Source organism: Onychomys torridus, chromosome 3 (assembly GCF_903995425.1).
Source record: "Onychomys torridus chromosome 3, mOncTor1.1, whole genome shotgun sequence".
NCBI lineage: Eukaryota > Metazoa > Chordata > Mammalia > Rodentia > Cricetidae > Onychomys > Onychomys torridus.
Genome location: NC_050445.1, coordinates 37,642,913 through 37,662,132, shown reverse-complemented (window position 1 = coordinate 37,662,132; position 19,220 = coordinate 37,642,913). Strand labels below are relative to the sequence as shown.

Below are 19,220 nucleotides of genomic sequence, written 5' to 3'. Positions count from 1 at the left end.
GCATCAAGCCAATGTGATAGAATTTTCTCAACTGAGATTTCCTCTTCCCAAATGAATGTAGCTTATGTCAAATTCTAAGCTACACAGAGAAAAATCCAAAAGTGTCTATGGCCACATCCTCTCTACCAGGCTGTTCTTCAGTGAGGCTAAGTAACAAGCCTAATATATTTGTATGTCCCCTGCACACAGAGATTAACTATAGTTCTGTAAGTGGTGATGCATTGTCCCAAGTAAGGTCTGGGGGTTAGCATGGGTGTACAGACTTTCACAACCACACATTGCTCCCCCTGTCTTCAGGCTCTACCCACAGTCTCCCAGGGTTTCAACCTGTTCATGGCTTTCATGTCTCAAATTTCATTCACTTCTCAAAGGAGTGAATGACTACTATCTCTGGTCCCAGGAAGACTCTCAAATGTCCTGATTGCATGTTAGTACAGGGACTGTCAGATGTCCCAATCACATGTTAGTACAGGGACTCTCAGATGCCCCAATCACAGGTTAGTACAAGAATCAGTGCCACCAGATATCCACTGATAACAAGTTATTAAATTTGTCCAGTGATGCTGTTCTCTCTGACATCCAAAGTCCCTTAAGAGTAAGGATCATGGGTTGGCAAAATGGCTTACCAGATACAGTGTCTGCCACCAAGCTGATGACCCTAGTCCAATCCCTAGGTCCCTCCCACATGATGGGAGAGGACAGACATTTGCATATCGTCCTCTGATCTCCATGTGGCACATATACTCCCTCTCACACTCACAATAAATAGATAAGAGTAATGATTTTTTAAATAATAAAGATTATAGGGTTTTTCCCCCATCACTGACTATCTTCAGTTCTAAGCTTAGATCCTGGGACACAGGATCTTAGGGCCTGAGACACAGGAAGTATATAAAAAGTGTTTGAGTATGAAAGAAAGAAGGAAAAAATGAATGACTCTAATGGCAGAGCATATGAGATAGCAGCTGGTATTGCTTATGGCTGAAATTCAAAGTCTATCCCAATGCTGTACCAACAAGGTCAAAGAGGGTCTGGACTGACAAAGTTGGTCTTCCCTACCTAATCAAGGGCTTATAAATACTTAAAATACTCAATTTTGTCCTTTTAAAACTTGAGTACAAAGGCCTCTGAGAAGCTACACCTTCCATACATGATTTACAAGGAGATCAGCAGTCTGCCAACTGATATATTGTCACAAGTCACCTTGGGCCTCCAAACTAAACTTTTCCCTACTCAATCAAGAAATCCAGTGCAGTCAGGGAAAGGAGCAGGGCCAGAGAAAGTTGCACTGGGGGGAAACAGAACAATGGATACAGGTTGCTAGACGCCAGCATGCATACACTCATTCATCTAATGACTATTTCTTTCCTAGCGAGTGATTGCTAATTGAACATATGCCATAAGACAAATCCTGAGCCAGTGGCAGTGGCACACACCTTTAATCCCAGCAGTTGAGAGGCAGAGCCAGGCAGATCTCTGTGAGTTCGAGGCCACCCTGGACTACAGAGCGAGATCCAGGACAGGCACCAAAACTACACAGAGAAACCCTGTCTTGAAAAGAAAAAAAGAAGGAAAAAGAAGAATCCTGAGCTGAAACCAAGGGGTAGTTCCCTAGAGTGGAATAGACTATCCCTGCTCTGCAGTGTCTGAGGGTTTCCTAGAGAGCCTCTCTAGCTGTCCCCTGGAGAAGTTGTGCAGAACTCCACTTCCTCAGTCCTTCTCAGAAGCCAGGGATAGTGAGACAGGGCAACACAGAACTGATGACATATGTCCTACCCCTTGGTCCTTCCACCACCTCCTTTAGTCCTGCAGACAGTATCATATCCAATAACCTGCAACTCCAGCATGCAGGAAGGTCATGAACAGAAAGCTAACTTTGATGAAGCTCTTCATTATGACCTGGAGGCAGCCCTTGATATTTCAGGCACTGTAATGCCAAAGGGGAGTCAGGAATCACTACACAACGGCTCTCTCCACTCCAGGTCTGGCTGGGAAGATTTAAAAACACAGAATTCTCCTGGGAAGCATGATCTGGGCAGTAAATGATTGACAACTTCTTTCTAGTGTCTCGTTTGAAAATGCAGGCTGGCCGGGAATTGGGGTTCAGCCTGGCATCGATCTGGCTCGACCTGGCTGCTGTTTCCTGTCGCAGCTGCCCAGCACGGCTTATATAAAAGCCCTTGCCTGGCTATCCTGTTCCCAGTATTGGTTTTCTGTCCTCAGAGACCTGCAATGGCCTCTGGATGCACACAAATGGAGGGACATCGTGGAAAAGTGACCAAAACATCCTGAAAGTGTAGCAAAGCAATGCCACTTTGGCCATTATAAGAAATGGTGGGCATTTGGCTCTCAGAAGGGAACCTGAGGTCCACTTATCCTATGCATATGCCTTAGGATGTGTATGGCTGAGTAGTTTCCACCTAGAAAGGAGACCCACACTGCCCTCCAGCCTCAGACTCACAGGCCAGCTCATTTTGGTTGTTTTCAGCCACATCTGATGGTCTTATGGATGAGAACTCTGAAGATCTTGTCTCCTCTCACAGGCAGGGGAAGAAGTTGGGCGCTCTTAGCTCACAGCCATTTGCGTTTATGCCAGTGACATTTCCCGGAGCCTCTTCCCTCTGACTCACCGTGAATTAGGTCACTGCAGCCACCAGGAATAGCTGCCCTCATAGGCCATGGTCTGTTCATTTCTTTTGATGTCTCAGTTTCCCCACTTGTAAGTTGGTGTTTCTAGAAGCCAAGTGGAAAAGAGTGTGCCCAAATTACTCTTCCAGTGAACCACAACAGAAGCGAGGAAGTCCAGACCTCCTACAACACTGGTTAGCACAAATCTGAGGAGAGGTCCTCAGACCGAACCTGTAGGGGTTCCAGGCAGAGCCAGGCAGAGCTGTGCGATGGTAGTACCTGCAGCACCCAGGAGTGGTTTTTACAGCTGGCCCTGAAGATGCTCTTTTGAGACTCTGCACTTTTCTTAAGTTGGCTTCCTCTCTGCCCAACCTAAGTTGTGAAGTGTCTCTTGCATGCCAACCATGCTTTACTCCTGCGGCCTGCCCTTAGAGAGCTTGGGGTCCTCTTTTGTCAAGTGGGCCCACACCACTCCCTGTAGAGGTTACTTTTTCTCTTTCAAGGAAGGACCAAGGGGTAGGACATACATCATCAGTTCTGTGTTGCCCTATCTCACTACCTGGGGAGTATGTCTTTGCTTTTTTTTTTTTTTTTTTTTTTTTTTTGGCCTCTGGCACTGTGTAGGACAGTTGGTGGAAGAGTGTGGACAAGAGATTTGCAAGTGCTGAGCCCCCCACCCCCACAGGACTAATAACTAATATAAAGCGTCACATCAGCTGATTCTGCCCCAACTCCTCCCCTTCCCTTGACAAGTAAGAAAAAGACAGACATTGTCAACTTCAGACTGGTGCAAAATTTCTAACTAGACTTTTGTTTTCTTGTGTGTGTGTGTGTGTGTGTGTGTGTGTGTGTGTGTGTGTGTGTACTGAACACAGGGACTTCTATATACCAGTCAAGTGCTCTGTGACTAAGCTACATCACAGGCCCTTAACTAGACTTTCCTAACTCCAGAAAGTATCAGGGTTGGAAGCAATAAAATAGATGCGGGGTTTTAGGAAATCAAAGCTGAGAGTCTATGTTCTTAGGTCCTGGAGCCCGAGTTTCTCTCCAGCTACCACCTCTGAAATTGCCACCATCCCCGTCACTGCCACCTGTATCGAGTCAACTAGCCATTGTCCTAGCCCCAACAGTCTTCATGCAAAGAGCCCAAAGCCCCACCAAACAGTAGAACCATGGAGAAGCAGTGACTTGAGGCACCCTTTGCTAGAAGATGGTACTTCCATTGTCCCCCCAAAGTCGAGTGGTATCTCTCTCACATGCCATCCTTGTCCCCCTACTCCATCCATCCCTTCCTCTTTCAATCCTAGAGGAAATCAGGAAGTGAACAGTTGTCTGCCTTGTCGGGCTATACTCATGTAATTAGTGCTATTTAATTCCACAACGAGGCAAAGCTCATAAAACACAAAACGTATTTCAGCTGTGTGCCACAAATCCTGGCAGAAATCCCCACTGCAGCCGGAAGCTGAACGAAGTTATATTTGCTCCCTAAAAAGATAAATAAATTCAGGATGAAGGCGACAAAGTTCTGAAACCAGGCACTGCTATTACCTGGAAATATGCAAAGGAAAAAGAACAAGGGATTCTGGTCCCTAAAGTTTGGAAACCATTGCCATTGCCATGACAACAATGACTATTAAAAACATTTCCTATTGATTAAGTAATGCCAGCATAATACGTCATATCCTTGTAAGGCCATTCTGGACTCACCCTCTGCTCACTCTCAAGCACTAACACATGCTTTAAGACATTGTTCCCAGTCACCGGATGGGAAGACATCATTAGTCTATCGTGTCCTGGACACACACATGTGAGTCAGATCCTTAAGCAGAAACCTGCAGCTTCTAGTAATTACTCCAGCTTAACTAACATGTCCCTGCCTCCCAACTGCTAGTCCCCTGTCAACCCCACTCTGCTGACACCTCCCTGCACTTCAGTATTTATCCCAGCTGCACATGGAGCAAGCAGCAGCAAATGGTGTCCTCTGTCCTGCTACTGTTCAAAGATGGAACTCAGACTGGTGCTGTGTGACACTTTCTGGGGAGACATAAAAAGCATTTATGTACCCCAGGTAAAGAGGGACTGACAGACCAAAGAGAAGTTTCCACCAAAGTGCAGTTTAGCAACAGGGGTTACTTACTGGTGCACAGGTGACTCACCAACAACTCCATCACTGAGAAATCCACCTGAGACAGTTGTTTACCTTTCCCATAGTGGCAAATGGAATCCAGCAGTGGGACTTCATGAGGACTTTATGAGCCTCCCTGTGCTGGGGAGGGATATCAGTAGACCAGATCTCTATGGTCATCACAGCTGCTCTGCTTCAAGGCAATATTGCTCCTGTCCAACCCAGGGGAAACAGCTGTGACATTCTATCAGCTCATCATCGCTGGAGGAGCAACATAGTCCAGACCTCTGAGGTTAACCTGTGTCTCCAAGTCAGGACTAGAGCCTCTTCTCAATGCTCCCAGTATACTGATCTTCTCCTACAGCTTCCCTGTGAACAGACTGTACCTTTTCCCTTTTCAAGGTGACAAGAATTCAGAATTAAAGGAGGGCCCAGAGCAAGGCCAAGTACATCTGAATAATATTGGATGCTGCTGACACCCTTTTTCAGGATCTTCTCAGAGCTGTGTCAGTGGAGGGGGCACAGAGGGTCAAGTCTATTGCAAAGCCCAGGAGGCCTCTATGTATTTCCAGTGGCTCTGAGTCTACCCTACATATACACTATGAATGGAAACACAGTATTCTCCAGGCAGGAAAATCCAAGAATAGGCAGTGCCTGCCAGTTCACTGTCCCTTTCACATGGTCCCAGAGTCTACCCACATCATGACTACCATCTCTTATGAGCATAACGTAAGTTGAGTTGCCTTCGAGTAACTCAAGTGCACTGAACACTCATCATTCCAAAAGCTGCAGACTGAGCCTCAAAAATGTTCACTAACTTTCCATATGTCTTAGTGTTTCTGTTGCTGTGATAAAACACCATGACCAAAAGTAGCATACAACTCAGAGATCACATTCCATCACTGAAGGAAGTCACAGAAGATATTCAAGGCAGTAACCCACAGGCAAGAACTGAAGCAGAGACCATGGACAAGTGCCGCTTACTGGTTTGATTCCCATGGCTTGATGAGCCTGCTTTCTTATACAACAGAACATCTGCCTATGGGTGACACCACCTACAGTGTGCTGGGCCTTCCACATCAATCACTAAGCACTAAAATGCCTCACAGGGTTGCCCACAGGCCGATCTTATGGAGGCATGTTTTCATTTGAGATTCCCTCTTCCATAAAGACTCTAACTTGTGTCAAGGTGACATAAAACTGACCAATACACCACATTAATGCTTCTGTTGATTATGCTTTTCCTTATAGTACAAAGCTTCCAGAGTCATCACTGGAGATTGTATATCAAAAATAGGAGCAGAAATGAGTCTACAAGGCCCCAGTGCAAAGGTATAGTTCCTACCCGAGAAGAGAGAAGGCCATCTTAGCGTATTGAAATCTTTTGAAGTGTTCTTTCATTGACAGGTACTGGTGCATCCCATGGAACCCAGTAAGGCAAGTTTGGGGGAAGACATCAGATAGTATCTCAAAGCCAAGCAGCAAGTCTCTTTGTACTTCTGTTCAACAACATATACACAGCCCTCTATACTGTATGTCGTCAGTAACTGGCCTTTTCAGAGTGAAGCCATGAGTAAGTCAACATTGCCTTCAATCCTATTAAACATTTTAATTAAAATATAGAACTGGGAACACAGCTTTAATGGTAGGGTGCTTGCCTAGCATGTGGAAGGCTCTGGGTTCCATATTCAGCACCATATCTACACATGTGTGTGTGCACATGCTGAAGAGGAAACAAAGTATACAAAAAGAGCTGGCTTTAGATAATATTAACACCTAAAGGAAAAGGAGCAGGGATATTTCCTAAAGATAAAATACCACAGTGGGGACAGGGAGTCTTGATCAGCCAAACGAGTTCTGCAAGGTGAGGGACTGATAGCCAAGGGAGTAACCACCATACAAAGATCTGGCGGGGGGGGGGGGGGGGGTCTTCTAGACCAATGATAAAGTGTTCACAAAGACCATGAAAAAGAGGAAAAAGTAGAGGGCAAAGGGACCAGAAGACATGCACTAAGCATGGAAATGTCACTGAAAAGCCCAAGAAGAAGGTAGCAGACTGCAGGGCACCGAACCATGGAGAGCAGTTTTTGTTTACCACAGACAGCAGGAGAAGTCCTGAGAAGGGGCAAAGCCAGGGAGTGGCATGGTCAGGCCTGGGGCTGGCTGTCAGCCTGGCTGTGGTGGCAGAGGAGACCTGTCATTTTTCAGTGAAGAGTGCCGGCAGACCTAGATCAGAGGGCATGGAAGACAATGAAGCATGGTCATTCCAACATGCTTTCTGGTGAGTCTGGAAATGAGAGGGATAGAAGAGAGAGGCATCCATCCTAACTCCAAGGTTTTGAGACCTGTCTAAGTGGATGGCAGTATCATTTTAACAAGTGGGGAAAACTGAGGAAGAACCTACAATACCAAAGGACCCTAGGGACCAGGTCTCTCACATGGACTGATCCTTTGATAGGATCAATTTTACACTAAGCTTTCTAGGCTGGGAGAAGTGATGTCAACTAAAATGCCTAACTTAGCAACCTAAAATTTTATGCTTTTAGCTTCTGAATAATAATAGTAAAACTTCCATTTTATCAGAGAAATTGAAAATGTCCTTGCATTAGAGACTATTTTGTAAACTTTGTTAAGTTTCCAACCAAAATTAATAACAAACATAAACAATTTTAAAAAGCCATCTTTTTGGTCACACCATGAGCAGCAGCCAGGGCTATGGAAATTGGTGGCTGCCAAAGGCCAGGCTGATGAAAATTAGACAGAAGTCAAAAGAACTCAGGCCTAGGGAGGGACTCTGTCCTGAGTCTTTGTTATAAAGAAGTATGTTAAGGAATGTCTGGTATATAATTTGCCATTTCGACCATTTTTAAGGGTGTGTTTCCAAGGCCTTAAACTCACTTGCAGGGACATCATCATCATCATCATCATCATCATCATCATCAATCTCCAGAACCCATTCATCCCAGGCTCCAACTTGCCCTTTTAAACACAGCCACACTTTCCTCACCCCCAGCCCTGGCAATCACCACTCTGCTTGATGTCTCTATGAATCCTGGTGGTTCCAGGAACCTCACAAACTCAGGATGAGAGCATTTGCCCTTTTGCATCTGACTTATTTCTCTTAGCATGTTTTCAAAGTCCATCTATATGGGACAATGCAAATTTTAATTTTAAGTAATTGAGCTTCTCCCTCCAACAAAGTTACTGGATTCAAAATAACTCCTGTAGTTGCTGTTTCATGGGTATGAGGAAAGGGAAACAAGAGAAAACATGTAGACAGGTGTCTGTCAACACATACTTAGTGAGAAAAATGGCCTCCCAGCAGCCCACATTGTCCTAACGCAATGCGATGAAGAACCACAGTCCCTTCAAGACTCAACCCAAAAAGAACTTTGTTCAATGAACTGGGAAACACTGAATCACCATCCTGAGGAAGTATGATGCATGTTAGCTTACTCAAAGTCCCAAGGGACACTCTAACGATGAAACTTCCTTACAGTGTGTGAGCCAGGGTTTCTCAAATTTGTTTGACTAAGAAACCCCTTTTTACTACCTCACACTTATCACAGTCCTTAAGAATACCATATCATGATACACACAGGGAAATACCTGTACATTGATTTCAATCCTGAAAGTATATGTATGCCTATTTTCTCATAACCCTTATTAAAGTCTTTTAGTGATTTTTTTTTGTGGGGGCAGGGAGTTCAAGACAGGGTTTCTCTGTAGCTTTGGAAACTGTCCTGGAACTCGCTCTGTAGACCAGGCTGGCCTCAAACTCACAGAGATCCACCTGCCTCTGCCTCCCAAGTGCTGGGTTGTGAAATTTAAGGTGATGTGCTTCATGCATTGAGACAAATTACCCAGCCTGCAATGTTTAGATCTGGGAAGGAAACCCCAGGATGGAGAGAAGCAACCAGAATGGGTGATATGGACCCCACCCCTTTCTGGTAAAGGTGCAGTGACATAGTGAGCTCTGTGTTCCCCATTGCCATGGCTCCAGGATACAAACCTCCTTCTCTTGACCTACCTCCAGAGCTCAATGCTGTGACAACCCCCTTTCTCCTGTTTTCTCTTAGCACCTCAGAGAGGGGCCACAGTTTTCTATGCTTATATTAGACTCTGAAGAAAAATAAACAAACATAAAGAAAAATAAAAAATGAGTCTGTCTGAACAAAAGATAGATTTCTCTGTCTCATCTGATCTCTGCCCATGCCCAAATTCAAGGGCTATACCTCCAAAGAGCTGACCCAGCATTTGAGGTTTCTTGTTCAGCTGTTTCTTGAGACTGTGCTGTGGTGATTGTCTTGGGAAGGCCACTCACTCTTCTGTCCTTGTTTATAAGACAGGCCTATGTTTGTGAAGATTACCATGGCTTCCTAAGAAGGGGTACATTATCCAGGTAAAAAGTGGCCCCCAAAAGATCACTAAGACTGATGAAGACACATTTAGAGGTGAGGCTCCCATTCTCCTCGAGATCTCTTTATGCCCAAACTTTCAGGGGTACTAAGGGTCTGCTGAGGTGGTCAAAAACAGACATACTAGCACAGCAGATATTAAAATGTGTCCTCACTATAGGAAACAACAAAATGAAATAAGGTATAACTTGGGAACCACATGGACTTATTACAATTCTACATATCTCCCTTTTCACTCCATGCCATGGGAAACACCTAGTTAAGATGTACAGCCTGTTTCAGTTGCACTATCAGATATCAACAGGGACTTACAAATATACTGGCTGAGGATTACCAGGAAGATGTCTCCCCTTACTTGAAAGCAACACGGCCAAAAGTGTGGGTGTCAGAGTCTTTAGACAAGGGTCGAGGCTAAGGGATCTCACACCCCTCAGGTAGAAGTTCTTTCCCCATTGTAGAGTATAAACTCTGAGCCTCATATTAATATATGTCCAGGGTGATAATTCTCCTACTGATCCAATCTAACCACCCACCAAACACAAACTATTCTCTCCAGTTTCTAGACAGTCTAGACAGAAACCACCACCTCCATTTAGCAGATGAGGAAAACAAGGCCCAGTAAGGTTAAAGATCTTTTTTAAGGTCACAGAGAGTCTCCTAAGAAATAGCTGATTGGCATTGACAGGGAGTAAGAGCAATCCAATGTAGTAAAGTGCCAAATAGGTATAAAAAAAGAAAAAGAAATGAAGCAATCTCTAGAGAGCAAACGAACAAGATTCAGTTTGCAGTAAAAAAATCAATGAGGCAAATGCTCAACCTGTGAAAATCGATGGGGCAACCAACCAATGGCCTGTATTTCCGCCTGAATTGATACCCAACCACATGATGTCATATTTGTATTCACCCAAACCAACTTCACACCCCACCTGCCAGCATATTGCTGGGTACCAGAGTCAACATCTATGGGAGCATCCGCCTGACCCCAAGTGAACATCTTCAAACAGTCCTTGAGAGGTGGCTGATGAAGCCTGCACACCAAGGCTAGAGAAAGAAGCCTCTGGAACAGGGAGATAAGGTGACCTTCTGAGAGCTAATTTAGTCACAATCAAGACATCCATGTGGAAGCCCCAGATATCAGCAGAAGCCACCTTACAAGGCATCCTAAATTGCTGCAGAAAGAGTGGGGAACTGCAATCCAATCAGGGTGACAAGGTTTTATCCTCGGCACAACAATGTAACTCAAGAAGGCTGTACGGGAAACAGTGGACTATACAGAAAGTGTTCACTAGCTCAGGGTGGTGGCCTGGAGTGTAGAGCTAGTAGCAAGAAGTGCTCGGGGTTCAAGCTCACAGCATTCAAAGGGAGAGGGCTGTGGTGGCTGGCTCACCAGAGAGGTGAACTCTGAGTGATAGCAGATATGTGTCAGGCTTCGTTCTTTGGGTGACATTCCTCTTAAGGTGAGCGAGCTCTGCTTCTGAGTCCATGCTTCCCACCAGGCAGCCATCTTCCAGTGATTTTTTTTTCTTTCTTGCTAGTATCTTTATAGCTTTATTCCAGTGTTTACCTTCTGAGGATCACATCTGGAGCAGGTCTCAAATACAACTGGAGTAACCTGTGATATGCAACCTGATCCACTAATCATGGCTGGATTAAGCCAGCCACAATGACCTCTTTCTCCTTGACAGTTTAGGAACAGTCATATAACTCAAACCTGGCCAAGTGAATTCGATTGGAAGCCTGCTAGAGACTTCAGGGACATTCAATTATTACCCTTTGGAAAAGAAAGCATGCTTCTTCCTAATCTGTCTAGCTGTTGGGGTGCCTGGGAACTGCTGAAGCCTTCTGTGCTCTCCCTCCCCGCCCCAGGAATGATGTCAACAATGTGCCCACAATGGCTGAGCAGAGCAACAAAAGTCTTAGAGTGTAATGATGCTGACAATAACTTAATCCTGCAGCTGCCCACCTTTTACTTCCTTATGCCCTCACTACCATTGGTTCTGGCAACATCTGGGAGCACCACACTGGGATTCTTGGGAAGCCTTTGGGCTACTGATGTGAAAATTAGATACCATGTTCATATAAAGACCATGGAGGGGTGTTGGAGGACAACCCCCCCCACACACACTCTTTCATTACCCACCACAGTGAATAATTCAGCATTTCCCTTAAATACCATCTATATCTTAGATTTGAGTGAATTGGATCTAGAAATCGGTTCTACTCTGGGATCACTAATAAAGACAGACCCTGGCCCATGATAACTCCACCAGTACCAATGACTAACTCTCCCCAAACCTTGGTGTTATCTTGTTTGATTGTAATTTGATGAAACAGCAGAAACTATGTGCTACTTTCCTGTCCCTCATATATCTTGTATCTACTCAAGTCACCCATGCGATCTTCACACACAGCTATTCCTTGGCATCTGCAGAGATTTGGTTGTAAGATCCACCCCCACCCCACCATACCAAAATCCATAGATGTTCAAGTGCCTTCTTCAAAATGGTGCAGCATTTGCATAAAACCTACACACATTCTCCTGTATGCTTGAACTCATCTCTAGACTGCTTATAATACCTACTGCAATGTAAATACTGGATCAATCATTTTTACACTATATAGCTTAAGCAATTGTGATACAAGTCTATTCATCTCAGGACAGATGACTTTTTAAACATTTTAATGTGCAACTGATTGAAATCTGTGGAACCTACAAATTCATTTGCTTCCCTGTGTTGGCTACACCTTCCTTTCCTATTTCATGATGGTTTTCAGAGATTGAAATAAAATCAATATGAAATATATAGTATAAAGTCTAAATCATGGGCTTTGGAATTCAAAGCATGTGCTGGAAATCATCAGAGGCATGGGGCACAAGAATTTTAAAGAAATAAAGGTAATAGGATCCCACTCCTAGAGACTCTGATTTAAATGGCCTGCAGGAGATAGCAGTATATTTTTTAAAATGCTCTTCACACAAAATATTCCACTATTCAGCCTGAGTGGATTGGAACCTCTGATGGCTAAGTTCTCTCACGTGTAGATGAGAAAGCAGGCCCGGGGAAGTCTAGAGACTTCAAAATCACATATTCGCTAGCCTTGAGCCAGAGCACCTGGTCTTCTGAGTCCCAGACTAGATATCTCCCATCATGCCTCAGTGCCAACTGCAGGGCACTCACAGTGTTGTTTGTAATAAGGACAGGAAGAGCAGAATGGAGGAATAACTAAAGACCACGAGGAAACTTTTGGGAGTTGATTGTGATGCTGCCCAAAATTATTAAAGTATATTCTTTAAGAATGTAGCTAACTGCAAAGCCATTATATCTCAATAAAACTGCATTTTAAAATACACCTATACACAACTTACAAAATGAGAGAAATATTGGCAAATCAAATAACTGATAAAGAACTAGAAGCCAGGATATGTAAAGAATTCTTACAACTCAACAACAAAAACACAAAGGCATATAAAAGTGGGCAAGCAACTTCAAGAGATACTGTCCAAAAATACACATCAGTGTCTAGCAGTCACATGAAAACCTGTTTGATGTCATTAGTCATTGGGGAAATGAAAACTGTACCCTTTGAATACTGCTGTGTGAATGTAAAACCACACAACCACAGTAGGAAATGATTTGGCATTTCTATAGCAGGTTACCAGCTACCACTGGGAATGGAAGCCAGAGCCACGCTTTGAGACCCACTAATAAACAGAATCCTTTTGTAGAGGTGGGAAGTCAAAATCTGAGACCACACAGCTGACAAGCACAAGCGGAGCTAAAGAGTGTGAGCCCCAGGCTCTTTCTACTATAAACCTCTCTCTAGCACCCCAGATGCTCTATGTGTCCACTTTGACCCTCAGGTCAATAAACGAAGGCTTGAAAGATTTCATCCATGCTAGTAAAGTGGCATGAGAACCATCTACAAGATAACTGGCATTCCTGCCAACCAAACTGGGTAAAGAGACAGAAAGGTAGAGGGAGGTAGTAATGACCAGAGGCTCTCTCATGGGTCAGGAGTTTGGAGGAACTGGAATGTAGGCTACCCTTCTGTATTCTTTTGACATCAGTAGCCTCTTATCAATGAAGGAAAATTTCTTCCTTGAATCATCCAAAATAACATCACATCATACCACCCCCATACAAGCAACATGAGTGTCACACATTCTGTAAAAGTCAACTCTCAATGGTCATGGCATCTCCAGAGTCCAATCTTTCCAAAAGACTGTTTGCTGATAACACCTTCCCATACAAGAGTCCCAGATGACTCCTACCTCCCACAGAGAGACGGACAGATGTCCTAGTCAAAAATGGCCTCCAATAGAATGACCCTCCATTGCTCAGTGACCCTCTATTTGCTATGCCCTTCAGCTTTCAAGACTTATTTTGTCCCCTTTTCTTGGGATCTCTTTCTCCTCGTTCCTTCTCTATCTCTCTATTCAAGTATTTCTCCCTGTGAAAATTACCTTCTCTACAATTCAGAATCCTGAACCATAAAACATAAATGATGGCGAAACCCACCTTCCCAGCTGTAGAACAAACGTGAACAGGGTGACCACCACCACAATCATTCCTGACTCCCAAGGAATCTCGCTTCTTCCCTTGAGACAGCAATAGGCACAGGCATTGGTCTTCATCACTTCCTACTTTGCATTTGCAGAAATGTTTGTATCTGGTTTGAATCCACTTTTCCCAGCTAAGGAAACCCCATGGAGGAGAAGCAGTGCTTCTAATTTTAGCCTAGTGCACAGAGCAGTGAAAGTGCCCAGCCACAGTGAGAAGCACAAATGATCAGTGTTGGATGACTTTAAATTGTCCCCTGGAGTACCCTTACAGTGCCTAGAACCCCAAAGGAAGGGAGACAAATGCTGGGCCAGGACATGAATTCAGGAATTAGATGGGTGTAAAGCTTTGGCATACAAGGGTTTAACTTGCCTCCAGACACACTCTTTTCAAAGGATTCCCCCAAATCCACAGAGGTTGGCCTCAGTCCAGCTTTCCAGCCCCAAACAACATCTTCCAGAAATTCAAAGATGCCTTTTACACCAGGAGTCCCTTGTGCTTACTTAAAACAAAAACAAAACTTAAAAAAAAAAAAAAAAAAAAACCAACCTTGGCTCTACCAAAAAAAAAAAAAATAATCGTTTTCCTCTTATTTGACTCTCAGGGTATCTGGCCTGGTCTCCCTTTGTGCTGGTATTCTATGAAGCCATAGCGACTCTGACCACCATAGGGAGTTGGACTTAATAGAGGTTGCTAGCTTCTTAGCACACAGGCTGTACCCAGAATGTGCAACAGTCTTTTCCCCACCGGCTGCCAGTGCCTGGTCCTTTGTCTGCTCACAGCCTGCCTGGGAACCACCGTGACACACCAACCCATCACCTTGAGTGAAGCCAGAGCTCCAGGGCCCACCTCCTTCCTTCTAGTCCCCTGGTGCTTAATAGAGCAAAATAAGGGTGGTTTTTGTGTTTTATTTTTTGTTTTGTTTTGTTTTGTTTTAAGCGATTATCCAGGCAGCAGAGACAAAGAAATTAAGAGATATCCCTTGAGGTAAGGAAGGGGTGGAAAAAGGCAGGCTGGGAAATAAAATGGCTGCTTTTTGATGAATCCTAGGGCTGATACTTAGATTAAAAAAACATGATGCTGCAGCTCATGGCATGTCGGGGAACACAAGTTTGTAGTGAAATGTAAAAATAGTCAGCAGAATGAGAAAAGGATACAGGACTGTTCTCTGCCTTGGTTGGAACAGGGAAATGAGGATAAATCCAATCAGTAGTCCCATCCTCACCCATCCTGACCCAGGGCTCCCCACCAGCCTGCTGTAGGATCCAGATCCTACCACCTACTCTCACCATTAGACCTACTGCCTAAAGAAGGGTGTGTCTAAGAGACACATGGTCAAGAGTTCCTGCCGAGGCCCATCCCTGGTACCCACTTACCTAAGCCTAACACAGAAGCTGAGTACCTGGCCATAATAGGGGTGTCCATGAATGTCATCCACTGATGTGGACACATCCCTGTGTAGCCACGGCAGAAAGGCATGAGAGGCAGCAAAGGGAGGGACTGTGAGGCAAGCGTGAGAAGAGCCATCAAGTAGAATAAATGGGATAGAGAGACACAAGGTAGGCTGGAGCTGATGCCTTGATTCAGTGATAGCCATAGTCAAGGGTAGAGGAAGGAACAACAGTCACGTTCTGCATAGAGTCATGTCTGTCAGTGGCAGGCTGCATAAGACAGTGAGCCATGAAGACAAAAATGGAGCTGAGAAACTCTCATGACCCAGTAATGCACAAGACAGAGCCTTGATATCAATGTCACTAGGTTCCTGCTGTGTGTGTTTATTATACTTTTATCATTAGTGTGTATTTCTTTTACTTATTAGAAGTTGAGTTGGCTATAAAACAGTATGTGATATCAGCAGTAGCCTCTGTTATCACATGTCCACCATGTCTCTTGATGACATCAAGATACCACATAATGTGGCTGATGTCTATTGTGTAGCCTTGGGATAATAGTATACACAGACAGTAATGTGTGCATAGTGATGAAATTGCCTTAGGACACATTACCCAGAACATACACCATCATTAAATAACACACATGACTGTATTACAATTTCTATTTAAATACATTTGTATCTCAAAGGAAAGAAAGCAAGAGCTCTAACTAAGAGTCCACATACAAAATCAGTATCCTGGCTGGGTTGGCACACTCAGGGTCATATGTGCAGGTACCCTGAGAGTAGGCAGCACCACGAGGCTGAGGGACTAGCCTAGGATTTTTACTTCCTAGTTGGCCATTTGTATTTTATAAGCTATTACAGTGGGCCTCAGCAAATTAAGACAATTTATTATTTATTGAGTGATTTCACCTCAACAATCCAGTGGTTTTAAAAACAAGCAAATGGTTTCTACAAGGACAGTGTAAGTAGGAAATTAAGTAACATAAACACTATTAATCAATAAGAAAATGAAGAGGTCACCCTTGACTCCTGGTGCAAGCTCTTCATCATCCACACCACAAACCTCAGGATCAACAAATCACAACATGAATGAACACTTGCTTCTCTCAAAAAGAAATCAAAATCATTCAGGAGACTATTTTGAGAACTAGCTGCAGCTCACCCTCCTGAACGATGGGCTTCCCCTTAAGTGCTGACGTACTTGTAGGCACTGCCTTATGGGTGGAGGCACACCTCAGTTACACCATGGGCCACATTTCCTCTCCCCACTTTGCTGAGGGTTGTCCTGGCTCACCGGAGCACAGGAGGGTTGAGCTTTGGTTGGTGGGCATTAAGGGGAAACCAATAGAGACTTCTGTTGGATGGGACCATTCAAGAGACCCATCCCTTCTCATACCATCCTTCCTCCTCCCAGCAGCTGCAGGGTTTTCACTTTGGAAGACATGGGGGGTGGGATTCCTGGTATTTAAGTAAATCACAAGCCTCATTTCCCTAAATGGGCACCATCCCCGTATGCCTGGTCCTATTGATTCATTAGAAAGCCCAAGGCAAGTATACTACAGAACCAGAACCTGGGCCCCTTTGTCCCTAGATTCCTACCTGATCTCTTGGTCCTTTTCATAGATCCCACAGAAGGGATCTTTTTGTGACTGAAAATTAAGGCATCTTCCTCTATATAACAGGACCTAACTGCAGAGATTTTGCCACACACTAAATTCTGGCCACACACTTGAGTCCCTCATTTCTACTCATCCCATCTTATTTAAACCCTTCGACAGAGGAAGGAAGAGGGTTACAGAGGGCAGGTCATTTTAAGTGGTGAGCTAGACTCAAGCTCAACCCAGGATCTCTAATGTCACCTCTCTACTGCTTCTTATAGTAGTCTGGAAAGAAGAAGTTGAAGAAACACTTGGCATCTGTCCTTGGACAAGTTTCACTCTGAGCCTCAGATCCCGGGTGTCAAATAAGGCTATTCTAGGACATACTGCATGGGCCTTTAAATGAGTTACTACACACAAAACCTTCAAAGAGTACTATAACAGAATAGCTTCGGTGCTGGCTTAGCAGTGAGTGCTGTTGCCATTGCGGTGTTAGACTGCTTTCTTTCATACGCCGTTCTGTCCTCTTGTTCCTATGAATAATTAGTTCTTATCCTTTAGCCTACTACTGACTTAGGGAGACTCTGAATTACAGAGAGGAAGTCACCCTTACCATCACCTCTGCACACACCACAGCTGTATCCTGGCTTCAGCCAATGGCCCAGGTAGTGAATGGAGCATCACGGAGAAGTAACTTCAAGATAAGGCTTTCTTCAGTACCCGCAGGGCCCACACCTGGCAAGCCACACCTTCTTCGCTGCGTCAACCCTCCAGATATAGGCCATCCTACCGGGACCCCAGACACCTGGAGACTAATTAGGCTGCTGGTCCTCAGGCAAATGGGCCCAGAGGCCCCACACAAGAGGCAGCTGTGAGAGAGGCAGGCAGGCTGTGAAACCAGAGCCAATACAAGACAGTAACTTGTCCCTACAACAGCAGTGGCTTGTAAGCCATCTCCCAAATCAGGAGAAGCTACTAGAAAGTAGCACTAGAGTTTATCAAGTCCTAGGTCCTGGGATCCCAAAAGTCAGGGCAGTGAGAGGCATAGGAGAAGGGGCTTGCTTTGTTGGTATTTGGTTTGTTTTGTTTGATTTGGGGCCTCGTGTACTCTAGGCTGGCCTTTAATCGTTATGTAACCAAGGATGATCTTGAACTTCAGTTTCTTCTATTCCCCCTCCCTCCTAAGTGCCAGGATTACAAGCATGCACCTGTCACCCCAGCTATGGCAAGATAGGAGGGAGACAGAGACAGGCAAACCCCAGAACTAGTTCACTAACTGGGTCGTTTAGCCTACTTGGCAACATTCCAGACCAATGGTTGAGACCATCTCAATCAAAAAGTGGGAAGCACCTGAGGAACAACACACCCACACCTACATATGAACATGTGCACACATAAGCAGTAGTAGGCACTGAACCCAGCGTTGTAGGCATGCTAGGTGAACATTCTGCCAATTGAGTGTTGTCATGAGCCCCTAGGTTTTATTTGGGGGAGGGGGTTGCTTATTTCAAAAGAATAGGAAGCCCCACTCACACCTGCAGGTATCAGATTGCTTGCTACACAGGAAGTTCCCCTAACTCTCCAGTCCATAGAGAAGATCCAAGGGAGGTCAGAAGACAGTGGTCTCCGTCTTCCCAGAATCTACAGTACCCGGGCCTGAACAGCAGTAGGTGAGGCTGCTACTGTTGCACTCAGAAAACATGTCCATCCTCTCCCTGGACACAGGTTGGACAGGTCATGTGCTCAACATAATTGAACTTCCTAGGAATTACTAATAGAATTAGTAATGATTAGAAGGGATCACTTTTGGACATTAATGAAGCAGCTTTGGGGCAAGGTACCCTAATCCTTTATTTTATTCATTGTCCTCAGTCAAGACCTTTTGGGGTGTGTGTAGGAGGGTGTGTGTACTTGTGTGCTCTCACATTTGTGTCTGAGTGGGTATACATATGTATACAGGTAAGCATATGCACACATGTACATGGGCATGTGGAGGTCAGGTGACAACCTTGAACATCATTCCTCAGGTATGTTTCACATTTTGTTTGAGTCTAGGTCTCTCAATGGCTTGGAACTTAGCTGGCCACTGAGTAAGATCCAGGGATTCACTTGTCTCTGGCCATCACTGAGAGTTTAAATGTGTTCTGGGGATCCAAACTCAGGTCCTCACATATCTGAGGCTTTACAAATTGAGCCATCTCACTTGCCCAAGACCCCTTTAAGGGTATTCTTGGAGACTCCCTGTTTTGGCCAGACAAACAGACTCAGAATTTCAGATGCCTTGGTAGTAAATAGCATTATATACCTGGTCAGAGTGTGGTGATATTGTATTCCCCAATATACTGTGCATCCTAATAAATTTATCTGGGGTCAGAGAACAGAACAGCCACTAGACAGACATAGAGGCCAGAAAATGATGACACACACACCTTTAATCCTAGCATTCCAGAGGCAGAGATCTGTCTGGATCTCTGAGTTCAAGGCCACACT

At 44.6% G+C, this 19,220-nt stretch overlaps 1 protein-coding gene across 4 annotated transcripts in view; it reads right to left on the bottom strand.

Annotated features, from left to right (window-relative positions):
* The window catches only part of Plxna4 (plexin A4), a 461,538-nt gene that overhangs the window by 396,959 nt on the left and 45,359 nt on the right, over positions 1-19,220 (bottom strand). The window contains exon 1 of one of the 4 annotated variants that reach the window (XM_036180451.1): positions 2,631-2,692. The exons of 2 other annotated variants lie outside the window; for them this stretch is intronic. The gene's annotated coding sequence lies outside the window, so the exon portion shown is untranslated. Of the gene's footprint in view, positions 1-2,461; positions 2,479-2,630; positions 2,693-19,220 lie in introns of those variants that run through there. One more of the 4 variants, XM_036180452.1, reaches the window with a different exon arrangement.